Raw genomic sequence first — 20,192 nt, forward strand, 5'->3', positions numbered from 1 at the left:
CCAGTTATGTTCCTTATATCCTGGATGCCTCTAGTCTAGTCTGTGTAGATCCTTATACTGCCCTCTTCACTGTAGTATCAGAGCACATTCCAGTGGGTCATTAAGTAATGTGACTGACATCTGCCACATGAGCGTTGTTCCTTTCTCTGTCCTTTCCAGAGTCCAGCAATGCCAGTTCAACGCATGGTTTTATTTCAGCAGGGATATTGCCTGCAAAAAAGGGGCTTGGTTTCCCCCAATAAGGAGCCTGCTTTCTACCACCTCCCATCAATGGGCGAGTCACGTTGGAGTTGTAGCCAAAGGCATGGAGCCTCATTCAGCAAGGCTGATATTTGGGTTTTACTTTGTACTGGACCCAGGTGCCCTCTGCTTCAAGAGCTGAGGCAGTCCTGTCCTGGAATGTAAGCACATATTGTCTCCTTTACCTTGGTGAGTAGAGGGGCCAGTAGGATCCCTGTCTAGGGGCCAGGCATGGTGCCTCTACACCATCAAACTCCTCTCTGCCTGCACCCTGAGGAAGCCCTCCAAATAGCCTGGTGACCTTCACCAAGGGAGAAGAGAGCCCACCACCGGCAGTGAATGCTGGCTCAGCACTGAATGTTACAGCACATTCCTACATGCTGTGGAACCCCGCCACCATCAGCACCTAAGAGGAACAGTCCCTGTCAGCATGGCTTTGGTGGAGCTGTACTACACGGGGCCCCAGAGCCCAGGAAGAGGCACTGGTCTTGCCGCAGGTCCCCCAAGATCTGTAAGGCTCGGGGGCTGAATCCCTTGCTTCTCTCATCAAGGGAAATCTTTCCTCTGGTGGAAGAACAGGAAAGAAACTCCACAAGAGGATTGAGAACTTTACATTTTAGAACATAACGGCCATACTGAGTAAGACCAAAGGTCCATCTAGCCCAGTCTCCTGTTTTCTGACAGTGGCCAATGCCAAGTGCCCCAGAGGGAATGAACAGAACAGGCAATCATGAAGTGATCCATCCCCTGTCGCCCATTCCCAGCTTCTGTCAAACAGAGGCTAGGGACACCATCCCTGCCTATCCTGGCTAATAGCCACAGATGGACCTATCCTCCATGAATATATCTAGTTCTTTTTTTAATCCTATTATAGTCTTGGCCTTCACAACATTCTCTGGCAAGGAGTTCCACAGGTTAACTGCATTGTGTGAAAAAATACTTTCTTTTGTTTTAAATCTGCTGCCTATTAATTTCATTGGGTGACCCCCAGTTCTTGTGTTATGAGAAGGAGTAAACAACACTTCCTTATTTACTTTCTCCGCACCAGTCTTGATTTTCTGGACGTCTATCATATCCCCCTTAGTCGTCTCTTTCCAAGCTGAAAAGTCCCAGTCTTATTAATCTCGCCTCAAACGGCAGCCATTCTATGCCCCTAGTCATTTTTGTTGTCCTTTTCTGAACCTTTTACAAGTCCAATATATCTTTTTTGAGATGGGGCGACCACATCTGCACGCAGTATTCAAGATGTGGGTGTACCATGGGTTTATATAGAGGCAATATGATATTTTCTGTCTTATTATCTATCCCTTTCTTAATGATTTCCAATATTCTGTTTGCTTTTTTGACTGCCACTGCACATTGAGTGGATGTTTTCAGAGAACTATCCACAATGACTCCAAGATCTTTCTTGAGTGGTAACAGCTAATGTAGACCCCATCATTTTATATTCATAGCTGGGATTGTTTTCCAATGTGTGTTACTTTAAATTTATCAACATTGAATTTCATCTGCCATTTTGTTGCCCAGTCACCCAGTTTTGAGAGATCCTTTTGTAGCTTAGTTAAATCCCAGGCAGACTACAATCTTGAGTAGTTTTGTATCATTTGCAAATTTTGCCACCTCATTGTTTACCCCTTTTTCCAGATCATTTCTGAATATGCTAAATAGGACTGGGCCCAGTACAGACCCCTGGGGGACACCACTATTTACCTCTCTCCATTCTGAAAACTGACCATTTATTCCTACCCTTTGTTTCCTATCTTTTAACCAGTTACCAATCCGTGAAAGGACCTTCCCTCTTATCCCATCACTGCTTACTTTGCTTAAGAGCCTTTGGTGAGAGACCTTGTCAAAGGTTTTCTGAAAATCTAAGTACACTATATCCGCTGGATCCACCTTGTCCACGTGCTTGTTGACCCCCTCAGAGAATTCTAATAGATTGGTGAGGCATGATTTCCCTTTACAAAAGCCATGTTGACTCTTCCCCAACAAATTACGTTCATCTATGTGTCTGACAATTCTGTTCTTTACTATAGTTTCAACCAGTTTGCCCGGTTCTGAAGTCAGGGTTACCGGCCTGAAATTGCAGGGTTGCCGCTGGAGCCCTTTTTAAAAATGGGCGTTACATTAGCTATCCTCCAGTCATCTGGTACAGAAGCTGATTTAAATGATAGGTTACAGATGACAGTTAGTAGTCCTTCAATTTCACATTTGAGTTCCTTCAGAACTCTTGGGTGAATATCATCTGGTCCTGGTTACTGTTTAGTTATCAGCTTGTCCCCAAACCTCCTCTAAGGACACCTCAATCTGGGACAGTTCCTCAGATTTGTCACCTAAAAAGAATGGCTCAGGTTTGGGAATCTCCCTCACATCCTCAACTGTGAAGGCCGATGCAAAGAATTCATTTAGTTTCTCTGCAATGGCCTTCTCCTTGAGTGCTCTTTTAGCATCTCGATTGTCCAGTGGCCCCATTGGTGGTTTAGCAAGCTTCTTGCTTCTGATGTACTTAAATTTTTTTTGCTATTACATTTTGAGTCTTTGGCTAACTGTTCTTCACGTTCTTTTTTTGGCCTTCCTAATTATATTTTTACACTTCATTTGCCAGAGTTTATGCTCCTTTCTTTTTGCCTCTCACTGCTTCTTTTATTTTGTTTAGCCATGGTGACACTCTTTTGGTTATATTACTATGTTTTTTCATTTGGGGTATACATTTAAGTTGAGCCTCTGTCATGGTGTCTTTAAAAAGTTTCCATGCAGCTTACAGGGATTTTACTTTTGGCGCTGTACCTTTTAATTTCTGTTTAAGTAACCTCATTTTTGTGTAGTCCCCCTTTCTGAAATTAAATGCTACAGTATTGGGCCGCTGTGGTGTTTTCCCCACCACAGGGATGTTAAATTTAATTATATTATGGTCACTATTACCAAGCGGTGCAGCTATAGTCACCTCTTGGACCTGATCCTGTAGATTGCCCGGTGGGGATGGTCTGGGCCAATGTTCATGACTGTATGTTTGCATGCATGTCAGTAAAACATGTGTGTTTATTTAGGACAATAATAATTGATAGAAAAAGCTAGGTTGGCTTGGTGTATTTAACATGCACTATATTCGTATTAATGACCCAACTGCTTGTGTCAGAGTGGAATGTAGGCTCACAAAATTTGCAGATGACATGTAGCTGAAGGGGTTGCAAGCACTTTGTAGAGACAGAATTGGAATTCAAAGTAACTTGACAAATAAGAGAATTGGGCTGAAATCAGCAAGATGAAATTGAGTAACAACTTCCTTTAAAATCCGAAGTCTGAAAGCTGACATGCATTGTAGATACAAATAGCCATAGGCAATCCAGCATGAAGCAAGCATTGGTGAAATCTGTCATAGGGTGTGCATGTGAGGGAAGTGGGAGAATATTATATGCCAAACGAGGGTTTAACTACACATGAACCCAATATAAATCCTGCATTCTTACTGGAGGGGGTCTTATAAAGTGTCCTTCAAGGTTGTTTTTTTAGACAGCTATGTCTATAAGGCTAAATCTGTTGGATTTATTTTGCAGAAGGCCTGTGTAAGAGTATATGGAACTGAGTGTAGCTTTTTACTGTTCAGATATCACATTTGATTGTTTAATACCCAGGATTGGTTAGAAAGGACTGAGAGATCTCCAAGGGCTCGGAAATATCCCTTACCTCTTATGATATGGTTTGTATGTGTCTATCCCCCCGACTGTATTTGCAAAGAGACCATTTTCCTTAGCTACAGAATTTCATCTGGAAAACCTGTCTTTGGGGCCAAATTTGCAGCCACTTCTTGCACAGAATTCCTGTTGAAGTTGATAGTCCACCATGCATTAGGCCACAGTCCTGCAACCACACTTAACATTACTGTCAGTGGAACTACTTGCGTATATAAAGCTGTGTGTGTGTATAGGTGTCTGCAGGATTGGGGCCGTAGTTGTCTACCAAGTTAATAGGCTATACGTGAATTCTGAAAGGATTTCCCAATTCTTCTATAGATACGGCAGTGAAAATGTTAAATGTCAACTTCATTGCTTTGTGGAGTAAATTGAGGGGACTGTGTGCTGGAATATCATGGCCTCTGTCTCTGAAGAGCTGCATACTGGGTATTGCTAAGAGATGCTATCAAGTCTTTCCAAATAATCTGTGGATTTACTGCTATGCTGAAGCTAAAAATGGCCATGGTGTAGTGTTGTCAGTAAGTCTGTGACGCAACTATGTTGATGTGTGTATCCATGAGAGCTGATCCGCACAAGTGTTCTGTAGTATTTGTGTAGATAGCGGTATGTGTAACTAACATGACTTAACTCTCTGTAAACAGGGATAGTCAAAATTAAAGGGCTCACACTTGCATCCCTCTTGCTATTTGGGTTGATGGGATCCAATGAGTCCTTATGGCCCTCTTCAAAAACAGCAAATGTCCATGAACCCAGCACATTATTTACACCGCTTACCCTTGGAGCCTGGTCCTGCAGTCCTTACCCAAGCAAAGCTTCCATTGACACCACTAGGAAATCAGCCTGAGCAAGGACTTCATCGTGGGCCCTTTAGGCTGGCGTTTTCAAAGGAGCTAAGGAAGTTAAGTGCCCAAATCCTATTGAATTTCAGTGGGATGGATGCCTAAATCCCTGAGGCCCCTTTGAATAGCCCAGCCTCCAAGTAGGATTTGGCAGCCATTGCTTTCTGCAATTCAGTCCCCTAGCATATGCATCTCACCAAGTACCTTGGACCTCCTCGGCATGGAGAGTCCATGGGCGTGTTGGGGGTCGCTGGGGTGCGTGATAAGCAGTAAGAATCCAACCCATAATGTTGCAGCTTTTTGGCCCTGTCTAGAGCAGATCCCTTTGATTCTGGTGCAGACTTACATACTGACATTGTGACAGCACATGCACTATTAAATACCCCTGGGGGAAGTTCTTGTCCCCAAGTGCTGCAGTTCCTATATGACTGACCCAGTTTTATCTGTCCACCAAGCTCACCAAGGCCTTCTGTGCCATAGTGCCCTTCAAAACTCCCCCAAGAAATGCACAGACCATGTCATGGCCAAATCATTTGCCAAACTTGGTGGTTTTCTAATTAATTCATTAGTTGAATTAGAACAGTGTAAACCAAGGTTAAGTCAGTAAAAGACATTTCTGGGGCATGATTCAGCTGCCATTGAAGGCAATAGGCAAGTTGTCACTGATGTCAGGAATGGGCCCATTGTGAAGATAGCCATATGCCCTCACCTCACAGCACGAATCTCTGCCAGAGGCCCTAGAATGTGACTTAGCTGCTGCGGCGGCTTTTTGAATGTACTCGACACACACAGCCTTCCCAGTAAGCACCAGCTGGGCACAAGGTGGCTTGGGCACAGACTAGTTCCAGCAGGAAGAGTAACTCCCTGAAAGTCCTTAGACCTGCCCACACATACTCATTACCGAGGCTATAGATCATGAGTGCGTGTGCCCATGGAGATGTCGGAATTCCCTGTAGGTGGAAAGTACCTGCCACGTTTTTGTTTGTTATGAACAGTTGGCATCTTGGAATCACTTTAACTGGAGGAACTGTACTTTTTCTCCTCCCGCCTCCTCTCCCCCCAGGACAGTTATGTTGGTGGGGTTATGCCCGCATCTGCCATCTCGTGAGACTTCTCAGGATAGGAACTTTGAAAGGAGTTTAAAACACAGTGGGCCTGATTGTGATCTCATGTAGCCCTATCTTACACTGGCAATGCTCCAATGGGTCTGATTCTTCTGACTGCCACCAGTTTCATACTGGTACAATTCCATTGGCTTCTGTGGAGTACTCCTGGTTTACACCGCTGTAGCTGATCATCAAGAACTATCTGACTCCCAAACGCCTTCTTTCTAAGGAGCAAATTGTAATCATTGAATTATCACACAATGGCAGTGAGGGTAACTGTGCAGACTGAAAAGCCCTGCTCCTGGTAACACCAATGGGAGCAGATTGGGGCCATTTCTCTCTCAATGATATTTAGATCAAACATGCCCAATTTGCAAGCCAAAATTATGATGATTTTTTCACCCAACGTACACCCAGTGGGATCTAAAAGTCAAGCTGGATTCTTCTGGCCTCTGTCAGCATCTCCAGGTCTCTCTCATCCTGCAGTGGAGACTTAGCTGAACACCTTAGCTGTTGTATCAGTGGAACAGAATCCAGTTTGCCCTTTGGAAGCTCTGTGCAACCAACAGGAGACACAGACTGGATATGAGTCTGAAGACAAAAAAGACTGTTATTCATGGGGCCATCTGCCTCTTGCAAGGTGCTAAGCACCCTTTAACTCCTGCTGAAGCTGGTGTGAGTTGAGGGTGCTCAGCAAGTCCCAGGATCAGGCCCCCATTGTATCAGTGCCATGTTTCGTCAATGGCCCTGAGTCTCCATTCACATGAGCTTGACGCTGACCTCACTGAGGTCACTCATGATTTAAAGTAGTGTAAACAAGTGAAGAACTGAGCCTATTGACCTCCCCCTAGCCAAGCCTTCTTAGCTTTCTTACACTGGGGTCCTGCACATACTCTTCCATGTCCCTGCCTCTTTGGAAATGCCAGAACTACCAGTAACAAGAAACCTTATGCTAAATCTCTCCCAGCTTGTAAATCCATCGATTTCAGCAGAGTTTCTCCAAGAAATGGCAGCATAGCAAAAACAGGCCAACCCTTTTCTCCCAGCTGTTCCTTTCTGTAGCTGTAGTAACGTTTTATGCCGCCTTCATTTTGAATGATATTTTTTACAGGAAGTTTTAATTTTTTTATCTTGTATTTATTTTGTTGGAACGTTTTTGAAAATGCTTTTTCTGTAGACATCCGCTCCCTCCCTGTAAGACACCGTTACAACCCAGATTGCTTCTCTGTCAGTATGTGTGTGTGCGGGGGGACGACTTTACATTCAAATGATGAAACGTGAGGGCTCCATTGAAAAAGCTGTGATGATTCAAACTCCCTAGAGCCTCAGTCTTGAAGGGGGAGGAGGGGAGAAAAAACAGCTTCCCAGTGGCCAGCAGCCTAACTGCTCATGAGGTTCAGACACAGCTGAAAGCGGGGGAGAGGCTGTTCTCTAACTTATACCAGGTCTATACTGGTTTGTCCCCACTGACTTCAGTGGAGTTACTCCTGATATGCACCAGAGTAGGTGAGGTCAAAATATGACAGAGTCACCTCTACCATTCCAGAGTGGCCCCTGCTGTGTCACGTGGAGGGAGTGCTTCTCTGGCCCCATGCAATTCTGCTGCTTGGAGACATTCCTGACACTGGCAGATCTCCCAAGGCTGGATGTGCATTTGCCCTGGGGAATATAATGCCCCCTTGTTTTGGCTGCATAACCATAGCGCTCTGCCCAAAGCCAGTCATATGGGAGAGGGGTGCATCCTGATCTGGGAGAGGCAGGGCTCTTTCCATGAGTCATGCTTTCTAAAGTTAGACAGTTGGGCTCTATTGGCACGTGACTCTGAGTAAAGCTCTGGATTGGTGCTAAAATGAGCTTCTTGTCGGAGATCATCCCCTCGCAGTGACATGGACTAATGCGACCTTGACAAGTGACCTTTCTTATCCCTTTGGTGCAGTTTCATTATTTGCCTTTTGCAAGATGTGCTCTCTCCAGCCTGGGAGTGGAGATTTGCTTCTGCAGCACCTGGAGATGTGGTTTCTAGTGATTTCACAAGTGTACAGCCTCCATTAATCCTAACATCAGTAACTGCTATTAACTTTGTAAATAAACTTTGACCGAAATCCTGAATTTTGGGACATTGGCCAAGCTGTAAGTTACACTCTTAAATAAATGTGCTCATTCCAAAAGCATGATGGTGTTTGACTTCCTGAACGCTATGATGCATTCCTGGACATACGTGCATGTGAGTGAGATGGGCGGGGATTCCTTGGATGTTCCCAGTATGGAAGAGAGGGTTGCAGTAGGAAAAGGATGGAGAAACCCTGCCAGTGTCAAAAGCTTCAGCATGAGAAGAGTATCAGCTGGCTTCCCCTTGGCTGGCTGGGTCAACGAGGCTCAGTACTGGGGAGCCCTGGTGAAGGACATAAATTCACACTGTGTAGAGGTCAAGCATAGGAGTTTGTTACACACAGCGCTCGCGGAGTGTCACCTTGCTTATTAGGCTCAGAGACACTGTCAGTTGATTACAATAGAATATATAGATTTTCCATGGGCGGGGGAAAGTGACGGGTAGGCAGTTCCACACCCCGGAATAGGTTTTGCAGCAAGACAAGATAGCACATTAGCCAATGGTTAACAGGTTACATAATGTCTCTGCCCGTAGTCTTAAGTTAGCAAGTTAACATTTACTTAATACTTTGATAAAATATTAGTATAAAATATATATGTTGACGTTTGATTTGGGGTCCATAGGAATGGAGCAACTCCTTTGATTGTCCAACAGGTACATTCCTAGGGGTTTAAAGCAAAGAAACAGTGAAAGTCTATGGCAATACAGACTGTTTTCTGTGTGTCTTAAGGCAAGGCATTGGTCCCCTTGGAAGGGAGGTGGAAGGATGCCATATCTTATACTGACATGTGCCTACTTTTCACAAACTCAAGGTTGGATCTGTGGGAAGAACGTCTCCCTACAGAAGAAACAATCACAATAGGAACAGGGATTCTTTGTTCAATCAGCATCTCTGAATAAGACACAATTATTTAGTTCTTAGCTCCAACACCTGGCAATTTTCTGACCAGGCCTATCTTAGCAAGCAAGGCTTTGTTTACCCCAGCTTTCTCTTAGCTGATCACTATTTGCTAGGCCTCTGGTCCCTTGACCATGGTCTGGAAAAGAGCTGGCACAATCCATAGACCAGGTTGTTATATAAAATGCACGTGGATTTTAACCCTTCACCTGATTGTTCAGACTCAGGGGCACCACTGATTGTCCAGAGAGTTTGATGCCCCTTTTGGATGACTGAGGGTGTGATGTATCCATCAAAGTTTCTAGCAGGCTCTGGCCCTTTGGGGAGGGGAAGCGATCTATTAACTGAAGTATTGTTACCCAGGATGTCACATGCACAGTTAGCTAATTAATGGTGTTGCGACCATGTACAGGCCTCAGATCATGATCTCATGTCCTGGCATTTTAGACTTCAAGCTGTACATCCTCAAGGGCATGTTGGGGCCACTGGCTTGTTTGTGCATTTACAGCAACAGAACATTGGAGAAGCTAAACATACTCACCTAACCTAGATGGGTCTAGTCTCATTTCTGTGCTCTCAGTCTTGAGGGGAGTGAAACCACAGTTGCCAATATCCCATAAAGTACTGAAATGCAGGAGGTTCTCAGCGTCTTCCATCCCAAAACCACCTCACCAGCATTCCTCTTCACTGCCATACCCTGGGTCTGTTGCATTGGTTCCCACTGTACTTCAAAGGTGTTTCCTGCAGTGCTTCACAGGGGACACCATGGAAATCGGAGCTACTGTTTACAGGATGCTCCCAGTGTCTGAGGACCCTCTTGTTGTAAACGGTTAAGTGAATCCACTCCAGAACAAGACCAGAAATGTGGAATGGGAATCGGCACAGAGTCCCTCAAGGCCATCCCAACTCCCATGCTGAGGTGTGCTGAACTTAGAGTGATTCACATTAACCAGACCTTCGTGCCAGTCATCCCAGTGCCATCAGGTGATGGATGGAACTGTCCTGCCGCCCATCGTTGCTATGAAAAAAAAAAAGGCACCATCCAGACAACAAGCACATAGTTTGGCATCCTGGTGCAGATCTACAGATATGTTGTACTATCTGGATTTAATGGGTTTATACCATAATAGATGTTGGCCTGTTCTATTACAGGGCACCCGCCCTCTCCATAATTGTGGGCATATCCTGATGTGATTCTGATGTGCTGAGTCAGCCAACACATTCTAACTACAATTGGTAAGATAATGCTCAGAAACAGTGTTTCTTCTAAGAATAAATATCCAGATGCTCTTCGAGACTGTTCAAGTGGATTCCACTCTTGGAACATGTCTGCCCCTTGCAGGTGAGATCAGATTATTTTTGGCCAGCAGTGTCTTGTGGAGCTACACCTGTATCCTCGGTGCCCTGACCCTCCGTCCACCCCGCCCCAAGGCATAAAGGAAGGAGTGGGCCCTCTCTCCCTCCATTCCCTCTGCTCCAGACTCTACTACTGCTGGGCAAGAGGGAACTGGAGCAGCATTAACCCATGCAGCCTCTTAAAGCCTCAGATGCAACACGTGTGGGTCAACAGACACTACTATGAACAGTTCTGGCTCCAGCACATGGCGCACATGCACACCCATGTTTGGAATCCAGATAGAGACCACACATCTCAAAGAACCTCCAGTTACAGTAAGTAATTCTTCTGCTCTATTCTGCGCTGATTAGGCTCAACTGGAGTACTGTGTCCAATTCTGGGTGCCATGTTTCTCCAATTTGTCCACATCTTTCCTGAAAATCCAGAGAAGAGCAACAAAAATGATTAAAGGTCTTGAAAACATGACCTATGAGGGAAGATTGAAAAAACTGGGCTTGTTTAGTCTGGATAAGAGAAGACTGAAGGGGGGACATACCTTTTCAAGGACATAAAAGGTTGTTACAAGGAGGAGGGAGAAAAATTGTTCTTCTTAACCTCTGAAGATAGGACAAGAAGCAATGGGCTTAAATTGCAGCAAGGCCAGTTTAGGTTGGACATTAGGAAAAACTTCCTAACTGTCAGGGTGCTTAAACACTGGAATAAATTGCCTAGGGAGGTTGTGGAATCTCCATCATTGGGGATTTTTAAGAGCAGGTTAGACAAACACATGCCAGGCATGATCTAGATAATACTTAGCCCTGACTTGAGTGCAGGGGGCTGGACTAGATGACCTCTCGAGGTTCCTTCCAGCCTGACACTTCCGGACAAGTAGCCACACTCATTGGCATAAACATGGACCTAGCAACACTACCCTTTGTGTTTCTCACGACTAAGCTACTGCTCACTCCTCTGGAAGCTGAGCTCAGGGGTTACCCGGAAACCACAGTGGGGAAATATACAGAAACCCACAAGCCAAGCAGAGCCAGCTGGTGCAGGTACATCGTGTCAGCCCTGCACTAATGGCCCGTTGAATGCTGGACATGATCTGAGGCCCAAACCCTCATGCTAAGAGAAACAATTGAGCTCAGAACCAGCTCTCTGCTCCCCTCATGCTGCCCTGCTCAGGGACATGGCAGCTCATAGAGCCCAAGCTTCCCCTATCAATGAAATTGCTACGTCCCTTGGCCCTGTCTCCCAGATCTGGGTCACTTGTATGGAGCCCCTTATGCAGCTCCCCCTAGAGTGATTTCAAAGGTTCCCTCAGCTGGGATTGCAATGATGCCTGAGACTCAGCTGAGATCAGTGGAACAGCCAATGCCGCCATGTGTCAGAGGCGTATTTCTGGCTGCCCGTGGCTCAGCCTCTACCCCAGAGGAGCAGCAGTTGTAACAGGCAGTGACATTTCATGGCTTTGCTGGCAGCAGCATGTAAAGTCACATCTGCCTTCCTGACACTCCCGGCAGGGTAGAAACCAGTACTGAGTAAATGTCACTAGGAGCCCTGAAGTGCAGCAGTGACCTCCGCCTCCTGGCCCAGGCGCACGGGCAGCTGCGACTTACAGCAAACAGATTAAGGCTCTGATGGTGCGGCTATGAGGCAGCCTCCTGGAGACCACAGCCACCCCCGTCTCCTTCCCTAGCAAGGATCTAGGGATGGGCCTGAGACACAGGCCCCAGCTGGTACAATCAGCCCCTGCTGCGAGAAACCTAGGACCTGGCTGTGATTCTGCAAGCCAGTGTGAGCAGTGCCTGCTGTACTCCAGGGCAGAGCCTGCTGAGGCCCACAGGCTGTAGGGGGGCAGGGAGGCATTTAACCCACTGATCCTATGATTCATCTACTTTAAGGCTAGACGGGACCATTCTGATCATCTCACTGAGCTGATTAACACGGGGTGTAGAGTTCTCCCAGTAACTCCTGCATGGAGTGTCCAGCTACTAGCAATGGTCAAGACCGTGAGACTATGCTGGGATGCTGAATGTTTGCTGCTGTAGCCTAGTATTTGATTTCCCAGCTCCCTCTCTCTACACTGCCCACCAAGTGTGGGGGAGAGGAAAGCAGGAAGCCTGATCTAGTGATTAAAGCACAGGATGGGGCCTCAGGAGAGCAGGGTCCTATTCCTGGCTCTGCCACTGGCCAGCTGGGTGACTCTGGGCAAGTCACTCCCACTCTTTGAGGCAAGGTTCCCCATCTGTAAAATGAGGCTGGTGCTTCCCTGAGTTGCAGGGGTATTTGGAAGCTCCGTTTGTCCACGTGCTTTGAGATCCTTAGACAGAAGATGCTCTAGATGCACTATTAGTACCTTTTGGGGAAAGTGTCCCACCCACACACAGCATTTCCTTAGCATCCTCTCGCTGTTCCCCTCGCTGCACAGAGTACTAAAGCAATGCCCCATAGAAAGCTACTAGGCTGCAGGGTTTGGAAAGGCTCCTCCCTATATGGCCCTCATCACTACAGTACCTGAGTAGCCCCTCACCCTCCTGAGGATTTTATCCTCCCCACACCCTGTGTGGCAGGGAGGGAGATATTATCCCTTGGTAACAGATGGGGAACTGAGACACAGAGAAACTAAAGGACTTGCCCAAGGTCACCCAGCAGATCAGTGGAAGGACCAAGAATTGACCCCAGAGCTCCTAAACTCCACTGCAGAGCCCTCTTCAATCGGCCATCTTGCTTACCAGGGTAATCACCCAGTACCAAAACCAGCTGATAAAATCCAGCCTCCCGCTTCTTCAGGAATGCCCATGTCCCTTTGGTAACGGTCTCTAGCCCTCATGGTTGCAAAGAAAACTCTGAAAATGTGAACCCGAGTGCAACTGAGGCAGCAACATCTGAGAGAGAGCCTGAGACGTGATCTCTGGCCCCCGTTCGCCTCAGTGGGTGTTAGCTAGTGGGCTGGATTTCACTGCATGGAAGAAAGGGCAAGCAGGATCCTATCATGAAGGTCTGCACAATCTGTGCTGAGTGCCGGCTCATTGGGAAGCCCTGGCCTTGGGAGACACTACCAGTCGTCTACCCACAATCAAGGAGACACGGACAAGAAACCAGAAGGGCACCCAGGCCCCACCAAGGGGAAGTCGAGCCTGGATGCCCTCCAGCCCCACTGAGGAGGAGCCAAGAACAAAGAGCCCAGCCAACGTGCATGTTCATCAGTGAACACCAGCACAATCTGTTGAGTGGTCTCCCTCGAGGGAGGAGCTTTTCTGGTAGTTGGAGCTGGGAGTAGAACCACTCACTTTATTTTTCCCTCGCTGTGAGCCCCGCGGTGATAGAGTGGAACAGGATACTGTGGGTGAGGATGCGTCATTGATTGATTGATTTTCTATGGTTTCAGAATTCCTCTGCTCTCATTCATTAAATTGTGTTCAGGTGTGGTCCCTCGCCTCTCAGTGTTCAAGCAGTTAAGGGTCTGGCACCACAACACAAGCTGTGCATGAGCTAGCCTACCCCAGCGAGCTTGAATCCAGCTAGCACGGGTGGTGAGAGTGGTGAAGAGGGTGCATCATGGGCTTCCATGCCAGAGGTAGAAGCCTGGCGCAGACTCTGAGTACATACTCAGCTAGCCCACTCGGGAGCACATGCTGTGCTGGCTTCACTGCTCGTTACCCACGCTAGCTGGATTCATGCTAGCTCAGGCAGCCGAGCCTGTGCACAGCTTTTGCCGCGTAGACATTCCCTACATCAGACAGATAAGGCTCTGGGTGCAGCCTTCATGAACAGGGCCACCCACGTACAGGCACGTGCAATGACCTGGTGTGAATATGATGAGGGGAAGTGGAATGTAAAGGCTGCTGGGCAGCCAAACCTGACTGAGAACTGTCTGTCTTCCTCAGGCAAGAAGGAACCTGGTTATTTTTAAATCGGTGGGCCCTGTAGATAGCTACGTCAAATGCTGTTCCTTGTGCAAAGGAGAAGAGGAAATGGTTTACTATTTCCTGAAATTCCCTGGGCTTGTTTCCGTGTGCACGCGCATATATGCTCGTGTTCCTAAAATGCTCACTTCGCTAATTCACCCCCTCTCTGAGAAAATGACGACAGTTGTTTATAAAGTGGGGTCACCCAGACATGAAACAGAAATTATCCCATGCATTCCCACGTGGAGGAAAGACCTCGGACTGTGAAGGGTTTTTAGTCTGGCAGATAAAAGCATAACAAGATCCAATGACCAGAAGTTGAAACTAGACAAATTCAGACTAGAAATAGGGTGCACATATTCAATTCAATGGTAATTAACCATTTGAACAATTTAGCTAGAGATGTGGTGGATTCTCCATCACTTGAAGTTTTCAGATCAAGACTGGATCTCTTTCGAAAAGATATGTTCTAGCTCAGCCAGAAGTGATGGGCTTGGGGTGAAATTACTGGGTGAAATTCTATGCAGGAGGTCCGACAACATTGTCCTGATCTTAAAATCTGTGAACCCAGGTGACCAATCAGTGTGAATTGTGAATACCTGTGGTGAACAGTTTATAAGCAAAAGAATCAATAGTCCAAAACCTGTTAGCATCAACTATTCTGCATGGTGGATAAATGAACAGACGTCATTAACTGTTTGGGGACAATTTCCCAGCAGAAAGAAAAGCTAAATCCATGGACCAAATTCCCCCCTGGGTTTTGTTCACCCATCTCTAGCCATGTGCTTATGTTTCATGGATGTCATAAAGTGACATGGACGGAAATGAGCTTATTGATTGTGCTCTGGTTCTTTGCTTTGGAACCTTGAGTCAATTTGGCCTTTTAAGTTGCCTCTGTTCTTTTATTAATACTTTGCCTTCTTTTTCTCAACAGTGCTGTCCAATTACGACTGAGTGCAGAGGGCTCTGAAAGGGCAGGGGTGCAGGGAGAGAAAAGCTAGCTACAGTCATATTTAAGCATTAACTTGCAAGTTTTCTATTCCAGAAAGAAAAGACAGCGACAGCTAAAATCACATTGCTGGCGGGTTATCCTCCTGCTTTAATCTTGTTTTAGATTTGTTCATAATACCTAAGAAACGGTAGAACCTCCTCGTAAATAGCCCCATGTCAGCTACTCTATATTTCTAAAGGAATATTTAAAGCAACTTTGCACTGATTTCATGCTAAATGTATTACTAATAATTTGCACTTCTATTGTATCCTTCATCCCACTACCTCAAAGCGCTGCTCAGACATTCATTAATAACATTGCTTTCCATTTATATTGGACTATCAAGCTCAAGACATGTGAGCAGCATTGTCATCTCTTTTTCACAGACTGAGCAACCGAGGCACTGGAGAGTCAAATGACTTGCTCAGGGTTACACAGCGAGTGAGCAGCACCACTAGAAACAGAACCCAGGAGTCCTGACTTTCTGCCCTGCATTCAGGTTACTAGATCAAAGCTGCCTCTGGAGAACCTCAGAATCAAAATGGTGTTAGGGCTAAAGCACAGGGATGGGAGGCAGGGGATTTAGTTTCTATTCCTGCCACTGGCCTCTCATGGCCTCAGCTTCCCCATCTAAAACACGAAGCTAAGGACAATTTCATACCTCACAGGAGTGTCAAGAAGCTCACCTCATTAATGTGTGCACAGGGCTGTCAGGCCTTCAGAGGGCAGGTGCTGCAGAAACACAGGGTATTATTATGCCTCAAGGGCCCAATGTCAAGTCAACTTTGCTTCCAAAAACGTAGGTGATTTTAAAACGCTTTCTTACCCTAAGCCCACAGAAATACCTCCCTCCTTAAAAAAAAAAAAATCCCTTTGGAAATCAATTGCCATTTCCCCAGCAACCAACCATTGCGGCTTGGATCAATGAGCTAGTGCAGGGGTTCTCGCAGCAAACTTTTTGGTGGCCTCAGAGTGCGGCCACCAATTCTTGCTGGTGGCCACTTTGACAATTTTTAATTAACTTTAGGAAAAATAAATAAATATGCAAAGACACACGTCCAAATCTTTAGTAATTTTATCTATGTGGGGTGGTGGGGTTTTTTTGCAGACTCAATAATAAAAATAATGCACAGTTGTGTCTATTCTTTACTGGACCTAAGCAGAATAGAAACACAAATAAGGTGCTTTGAACATTCTTGTCTTTTTTCTTGTTGGTTTTTGTGTATGTGTGGTTTTTTGGGTTGTTGGGGTTTTTTTTTAGACTTGCTAGCTATAAGTAAGTCTGCTGTGAAAAGTGATATTTGCATGTTTAATATCATTTTTCACAGCAGACTTACTCAGCCCCCACAAATTAAGCCCTGGATGGGGAGGTGGCTACAGAGGCAGCAGGGGCAAAGGGGCACGTAATGGGCTCTGTTTAAGGCTCTGGAGTGGGACTCAGGGGATCTGGGCTCAGTTCCCAGCTCTGCCACAGACTCTCCACGTGATCGTGAGTAAATCACCAAAGGCTGGATCCAAAGCCCACTGCAATCAATGGTAAGATTCCCACTAAGATCAGTGGAACTGGACCAAACCCATATTGCTTCAGTTCTCCAGCTGCAAAATGGGGATCACAATATTACCTCTCTCTCGTCTATGTAGATTCTAAGCTGTTTGGAGCAGGGCCTGTCTCTCGGTTGAGGCCCCTACATGTTACTGTGATATGTAGGAGGATCTAGTGGGTTCTTACTGTGGGGTGCATAGTTGCTCATCATGCCACATCAGGCCACTTGATCATGTCTGATCTGCCTCTGAGAAAGGCAAACTACAGCCCTCCGTATGCACCTGTACAATGTTAATTGCTGTATGCAAGAGGAAAGTCTTCCTGCCTGACCTTTCCAGCAACTAATTTATGCCCTGGAGTCTGAGAGTTTAGTCTGAATGCTTATCATGGCATGAATCCGGAGGCTCCCCCGGCTTGGACACCTCTAACAGCGAATTAATTAATGAATCTGTACAGGGCAGCATCTTGCTCTACCAGCTCATCAAAATGGGCCTGCCAGGTGCTATCACAGCCCTCAGGAAGCCTCGTTTTTCCCCTGAGGGTCAGAGGTTGCAGGGAATTATCACCAAAGATAAGGCTTAAGTTTCCTCTTCTAAGGTGATGCCAGTGCTTCTCCAGACTGAGTTGTTCTGAAGTTCAAGCAGATCCCTTTGGAGACAGCAGGATATTTCCATACATTGAACACTGTGACATCAGAACCAGCCTGTTGTTCCACTTGGCCAATGCGCTGTGAGATTCTGCCATCCCCATCTGTGCGCTGGCTTGAAGTTGCCAACAATGACAGAAGGCTTCAGTGCCCGAAGCAGCGTCTTTCCCTACCCTAGCACGGGCTCTGGCTTTGCAGCATTAGTGCCGTCTGTACATACCACCATTATCGTCAGATGGGATCTTTCATCTTGGACTGAAAAGCGCTCCCAATTCTTCTGACAGGAAATCAGAGTCTCGGCAGCAGCTGGGAATGAAAGCACCTTCTTCCTTGCCTTCCAGTTCAAATATCTAGTGATATTTAGGTCCTGGTGCTTTCCTCTGCAATTCTCCTTCATGTTTTGGAATTGCTTGCCTGAGTTGTTTTGTAAGCACCAGCAAACCCCCCAACACACACACCCTCCCCAGCATTTATATAACACTTTTCATAGTCCAAGGGGATTGTGATATTAGCCACTTATTTTCATTTCACATCAACTGACTGTGAAATCAGGAATTATTAGCTGATTTTGAAGAAAGGGAAACAAAGGCAGGGATGTGAAGTAACTTGCATACAATCACAATCAAGTCTGTGTCAGAAGAGGTTCCTTTCTGCTTGCTTCCCGCCTCTCCCCCAGACCTCACTAGAGAGGAGCAATGACAGGAGAGTTGGGTAGTGAGCGGAGCTGTACATTTAGTGTTTAAAGACAGGGCGGTCTGTAGCAGCTGAAAGCTGTCTGGTGGCTTGTGTGACAGGTTATTCATCCCACTTCCCATAAACCACCGCCATATTAGGGACTAGCCAGCATCTCTGTGGCACTCCCAGCAGAGAGGCCATTCCCCCTTTCCTTTTAGAGAAGGTCCCTCTCTGGCTCATTACAGATGTAAGTTCTGATATTGGTGCCCATCGAGATCCCTGGGTGCTTTTCATACAGCAGGACTGTTAGCTGATATCCTGGCTAGAGTCCAGCTTTGGGAATGACGTGCTGCCCACTGCAAAAAGAACAGGAATACTTGTGGCACCTTAGAGACTAACAAATTTATTTGAGCATAAGCTTTCGTGGGCTACAGCCCACTTCTTCAGATGTATAGAATGGAACATATATTGAGGATATAGATATATAGATATAGATATAGATAGATAGATAGATATATGTACAGAGAGCAGGAAAAGGTGGGAGTTGTCTTACCAACTCTGAGAGGCCAATTAAGTAAAAGAAAAAACTTCTGAAGTGCTAATCAAGATAGCCCAGAACAGACAGTTTGATAAGAAGTGTGAGAATACTTACGTGGGGAGATAGATTCAAAGTTTGTAATGGCTCAGCCATTCCCAGACCACTGCAGTTTCAGCTACATAAGGGATGTATCGCTGTGTCTGGTGCTGAATGGTAATGTGATGCTGTGGGGTGTTCATTAATTAACTGTATTCCACACTAGAGGTAACTGCAATTGCATGGGGGATGAAGCAATGCAGGCTGTATTTTGGGGCATTCTGTTTGTGCCCCTTTGGGATGAGGTGCCCGATATAAATGTGGCATCTTCGTATTTGATACTGAGCGTTCCCTTGCAGTCGTCATATCAACAGGGAATGAAGGAGGCATTGATGAGCTAACAAAGGCGAAAGGATCCAAAGCAAATTGCTTATCAGGGTTTTTAAGCCAGGGTCAACAGTGCTAACGAGGAAATTGATGTAATAAAAAGAGGGTGACACCTCCCAAACCTTCTGGTGTCTTGGAAATAAGTTAATTTACAAACGCTGTGTTTGCCTGTCGGCTCACAAGATGAGTTTAACCTCACGCAGTGGCAAGGTTACGTTTTTCCCTGTTAGACAAAGCGCTTCCAGCTGCCGGATGTCACTTGGGCTGGAAAATGTCCAGCTGCTTTCCATGTCGTGTTGAGATGCAGTGATACAGGATGCGCTTACAGGAGCATTCTAGCCAGTGACCGAGCACGCTCATCAGGGAGCTGAGCCCGGTTTTCATGCCCTCACCTTAACAAAGATCCCAGCATGAATGGGGAGGTCCAGAGAAGGGCACCCAAGATAGCTAGAGGCCTGGAGATACTGAACAAATACTGGCTTGTTTAGGGTTGAAAGGAGAAAAGTGAAAGGGAACTTGATTGAAGATCCGGCATAAGAACATGAAAGTGCCTTTTAGGTTGTCCCATCATGTGAGAACAAGGCAAGACCCAATGGCCTCCAGTGGTGCCACCTCTGAAGTACCCCAAACTAAGCAGGGCTGGGCTCAAGTTGCTACTGGAAACGGTGTGGGTGATTCGGTAGGTGCCGTACTTCGCTCTGAATCAATCCCTCCACTAGCATGGCAAGAAGGGGTGCTCTGAGGCTGGAAGTGCCACCTTTTGGACAGGAAATAAAACCAATGCCTTGGCTGACTGGTCATTAAAGATCCCGTGGCACTCTGTGTCGGAGCCAAGCTGCTGATGCTGGAGGCCAAGCTGAATTCCAACCAAGGAAGAGTGCTTATTCTGCCCATTTCTATTCCCCCTGCAGCATTAGTTGGATACAGTAATCTGTCACCTCCTATCCTGAACAGGTGTGTGCTGATGTCATACACCATTGGACACCTGATGCAGCTGATGCCTTGGGCAGCACACAGCTGGATGAAGGGATGTTTCTCAGTGGTTTGTATAGTAGTTTGCCAGTAAAGTGCCTTGGGGTCCTTTAGAATGGAAGATGCTGTATAAATATCAGTGATTATTATTGCCTTATTTATACGTTTAGGCCAATGTGCCATCCTGGCTGTCTCTCATTCAGACAAGCACAAAACGATGATCCCAGTCTCTCAAATTCACACTGCTTCAGGCTGGATGTGTCTCAGAAGTT

At 46.2% G+C, this 20,192-nt stretch overlaps 1 long non-coding RNA gene across 1 annotated transcript in view; it reads right to left on the reverse strand.

Moving 5' to 3' along the window:
• The window catches only part of LOC120407089, a 36,408-nt gene that overhangs the window by 5,472 nt on the left and 10,744 nt on the right, over nucleotides 1–20,192 (reverse strand). The window lies entirely within an intron of this gene.

The sequence above is a fragment of the Mauremys reevesii genome, linkage group 5 (assembly GCF_016161935.1).
Source record: "Mauremys reevesii isolate NIE-2019 linkage group 5, ASM1616193v1, whole genome shotgun sequence".
NCBI classification, from domain to species: domain Eukaryota; kingdom Metazoa; phylum Chordata; order Testudines; family Geoemydidae; genus Mauremys; species Mauremys reevesii.